The 4,478-nt window shown below is 42.1% G+C and overlaps 1 pseudogene; it reads right to left on the bottom strand.

Annotated features, from left to right (window-relative positions):
* Positions 1–937: 937 nt before the first annotated feature.
* LOC142447087 (small ribosomal subunit protein eS8 pseudogene) lies at positions 938–1,562 on the bottom strand (annotated as a pseudogene).
* Between the last annotated feature and the right edge of the window lie 2,916 nt (positions 1,563–4,478).

Here is a 4,478-nt window from a genome sequence, read left to right as displayed (position 1 = left end):
GTTTTCTCCAGATTGTTCATTGAGCCTACTTTATTTAGATAGACCTGTGGAGATGATGACATGCACAAAAACAAGACAGAGCAAAACAAAGCAACAAAAGTAAAAAAACATAATTATCATCAACAACAAAAAGCCAATGACAAAAAATACCCAACAACAACAAAAAAAGAAAAGCCTGTAGTTAGTTCAAGGACTGTTTGTTGGTCTTTAGGAGTGTTTTCCAGTCAAGTCTGATGGGGTGACAAGCCCTGACTCCAAAGTCTATTTTTGGTATTCCCTGGAGACTTCGTTGCTCTGTTCTCCTTGCTGTTCTAGTGCATGCCCTTAGTGTTTCGCCTACCTGTGGTGGGATCAGATACACACTGTGTCTCCAGTGTTGTCCCATGTAGGGCTATGGGTCAGTGAGGATGTCGTGTTTCATAGTGGGGCCGGCCATATGATCTTCTCTGTGGATTGGCTGCTCTGAGGGGGAATATCGTCTTCAAGGCTTGGTGGGCCAGGATGTGCTCCACTCTCTCTTCCTCCCCCTTCATTTGCTCCTGTGTGCTCTGATCAGACATGTCCCTCTCCCAGAGCTGCAGCTTCAGTGCTGTCCTCTGAAATAGATTCTTCTGGGCGAGGGGCAGGTGTTCACGTAGTTGGGATTGGGACTGGTCCCTCAGATCTCTCCACTGGTTTTCTACCCCATGCCGGCATGATGCATTCACATCTTGGAGCACTGGTTGAAGTCTGGTCCCTCTTTCCCTGGGGAGATATAAACAATACCCTCCCCTTGGGTGGGTTAGTGCCCTGTTCCTCCACTACCCATTTCCTTTCCCCCCCTTCTCCGCCTCCTTTTTAGTTGGCCCCTGACGTACTACCTGGTCCTCACCTCAGGATAGATGAAGTTTTTTTCATAGAATAAACACCCTCAATACATGTGCTAGGATGGGAAGATTTATTTCCCTTTGCCAGCTTTGATTTTCCGCAGATGAAACTCCAGCTCCTTCCCCTCTAGCACCTAGCCGACTGCTCATCCACACTGGTCTGGTCTTGAAGCAATACAAGTGAGCAGTTTGCCCTGCTGAACTGCTCCTCCAGAAAATTGCTGATTTTTGCTTTTTTTTTTCTGTTCATCGTATTTCTTTTGAATTTTCTTTGATCACTTTTTATTTAGTATCTCTTCCTCTTCAGGAGTCAGTTTAGCCCCCCTTTTCCGGCCCAAGGGCAGTGCACAGTGGGACTTGTACCACTGTTGGTCCGGTGTGCTGTCCATGAGCACGATGCTGTTCTTCACCTGCGTCTTGGTGTGGACCAGCTCATTGTTGGATGCGTTGTAGACAACATCAGTGATTCTTGTTTGCAGGTACAACACTCAGAGCTCCAGGAGAAGTTCCCCACGTCCAGCTTCAGGGCCCTGTACTTCTTGTGGCCTCCTCTCACATGAACTGTGTGGATGCTGCGGGGTCGATCTTAGTGTTGGCAGCCGGGCACCCCAGCTCATACTTCCATTTCTTGTGGTAAGACTTTCTCTTGCCCCCTGTCTTGCAGCGCTTGTGCCAGTTGTCCAGAGAGATGCTCATGGCTCGGCGCTGGCTGGAAAGAGGACCTGCAAAGCCTCACGGTCCAGTTTGTTGAGAGATGATTTTTTTTAAGTTGTACAGTATTCACTGTAATACTTTTCCTTTCTTTTTTTAACTAATTGGCAATAATTTTATTTTGTTTGTTTTTAAAATTGTTTTATTAGGTGCTCATGCAACTCTTATCACAATCCATACATACATCAATTGTGTAAAGTACATCTGTACATTCCTTGCCCTCATCATTCTCAAAATATTTGCTCTCCACCTAAGCCCCTGCAATCAGCTACTCATTTTCCCCCTCCCTCCCTATTCCTCCCTCCCTCATGAACCCTGGATAATTTATAAATTATTATTTGGTCATATCTTGCACTGTCTGATGTCTCCCCTCACCCACTTTCTGTTGTGCATCCCCCAGGGAGGAGGTTACATGTAGATCCTTGTAATCGGTTGCCCCTTTCTAACCCACCCTCCCTCAACCCTCCCAGTATCGCAACTCACACCACTGATCCTGAAGGGATCATCTGCCCTGGATTCCCTGTGTTTCCAGTTCCTATCTGTACCAGTGTACATCCTCTAGTCTAGCCAGATTTGTAAGGTGGAATTGGGATCATGATAGTGGGGGAGAAGGAAGCATTTAGGAACTAGAGGAAAGTTATATGTTTCATCGTTGCTACATTGCACCCTGACTGGTTCATCTCCTCCCAGAGACCCTTCTGTAAGCAGATGTCTAGTGGCCTACAAATGGGCTTTGGGTCCCCACCACACATGCCCCCTCATTCACAATGATATGATTTTTTGTTCTGATGATGCCTGATAACTGATGGCTTCGGTACCTCGTGGTCACACAGGCTGGTGTGCTCCCTCCATGTGGGCTTTGTTGCTTCTCAGCTAAATGGCTGCTTGTTTACCATCAAGCTTTTAAGTATATTTTTCTTTTATGAACAGTCTGCTATTTAGCTAAAAGATGCTTCCCAGGATGGTTTAATTAATACTTTATGAAACATCTCAAGATGATAGTCTCAGGACTTTAGGATAGAGGTTCAGTTGGTCTGGAACTCTTAAGAATTTGGGTTCCTTACTTTTCTCCTATTTTGTCAAGATCCATGCATGATGGCACTGACCAGAACAGCGGTTAGTAAATGCTGGCCACCATGGCATTCTTCTTGGTAAGCTGTATATGGTTGTATAATAATAACCCCCACCCCACACCAAAGGGGGCTGTAGATTCTTTAGAGTCGTGGTTCTCAACCTTCCTAATGCTGCAACCCTCTAATACAGTTCCTCATGTTGTGGTGACCCCCCCAACCATAAAATTATTTTCACTGCTACCTCATACCTGTAATTTTGCTACTATTATGAATCCTAACATAAATACGTGATATGCAGGCTATATTTTCATTGTCACAAATTGAACATAATTAAAATAATTAAAGCAAAGTGATTAATCACAAAACAATATGTAAATATATTGTGAAATATTTATGTGTTTTCTGATGGTCTCAGGCGACCCCTGTGAAAAGTTGTTTGACCTCCCAAAGGGGTCATGACCCACAGGTTGAGAACCACTTCTCTAGCAGGTCAGAGAAATAGAAGAAAACCTTCAGCGAGATGGATTGGCACAGTGGCTGAACAAAAAAAGGGTTTAAATGTAACTACCACTGCGAGGATGGTGTAGGACCAGGTAGTGTTTCCTTTTGTTGCCATGGTGTCATAAATTAGAACCATCTTAAAGGGATCTAACAATAAACAAGATGCTCATACTAACTAGAAATAACCAATCGCTTTATGGGATTAATTTTCTTTGTTTGGGGCTCTTGACTTGATCTTATGGGACAACCTAATTAATTTGTAGAAGATAGTTTTTAAAGTTTACATTCTACCTCCAGGTATAGTGAATGGTGTCTGACATTTTACAAATCTACATGTGGCCATCTGGGACATAGTTAATGTTTATTTGTCTGCAACAAGAGAAAAAGATGAACACCTCAGACACTTTAAGACTAGTTTAAAAAAAAAGACTAGCTTTCTATCTGAATCACGACCTCCTTCACCTTTTGACCAGTATAACTAGATGGTACCCAACTACTACAACTGAATATTCTCATAATAAACATAATAGAAAAATTCTGATGAAATGAGAGAAAAATGTAGGTCATACCTTCAAATTCTTAAAGAATTTATCTAGTTGACCTATTTAATCTGGAGACGACCCCTGAACTATAGCTCTGAATTGCTCTCCAAACCTGGTGTTGAAACTATCCCCTGACATTACCTTTAAATTATAATTTAAAGGAGAGTAAAAACTGTCACTCTTGACTATATCATCGCTAGATATCCATAAAACCAAAGTTTGGGGCGTAGGAGGTTAAGAAAATGAAAGTAAAACAATCAGAACAGAAACCATGACATTATTGGCACAATGTGAAGAATGTAACCAATGTCCTTTATTGACCATTGTGTCTAAAACTGTGGGAGGCAAGAGTATTTTACTGTGTATGTGTTTTTACAAAAAAAAAAAATCAGGTTTGATTAAGCCACCTGTGGTGTTACTGAAGGCCATGAACAAACTTTGCTTTAATGTCTAATTAATACTCACTCAAATGTAACCAAAAGATAATAGTTAGTTTTTAAATCACTTAAGGATAAAAATGAAATAGCAAACGTGTTGCTGAAGTGGCCTCTCTGCTTCAATTCAAGAGTGGACAGGCTTTCTTTAGAAGGTCTCTCAATTTTCCTTCATCTGGTGTACACGTCCCTCTTGTGTTGATTGTTAACATGTTTTTTTGTTTCTATTCCTAAAACCATGAGAATGGGATATTTTTGGAATTGAGTTTATCAGCGTATTTCAATCAGCATCGTACACATTATCAACAGCATCTCCACCATCACCATCACCATCACCACCCCCATTGTCAT

Source organism: Tenrec ecaudatus, chromosome 4 (genome assembly GCF_050624435.1).
Source record: "Tenrec ecaudatus isolate mTenEca1 chromosome 4, mTenEca1.hap1, whole genome shotgun sequence".
Taxonomy (NCBI): Eukaryota; Metazoa; Chordata; class Mammalia; order Afrosoricida; family Tenrecidae; genus Tenrec; species Tenrec ecaudatus.
The sequence above is the reverse complement of the archived record's forward strand: the minus strand, read 5'-3'. Positions and strand labels throughout refer to the sequence as shown.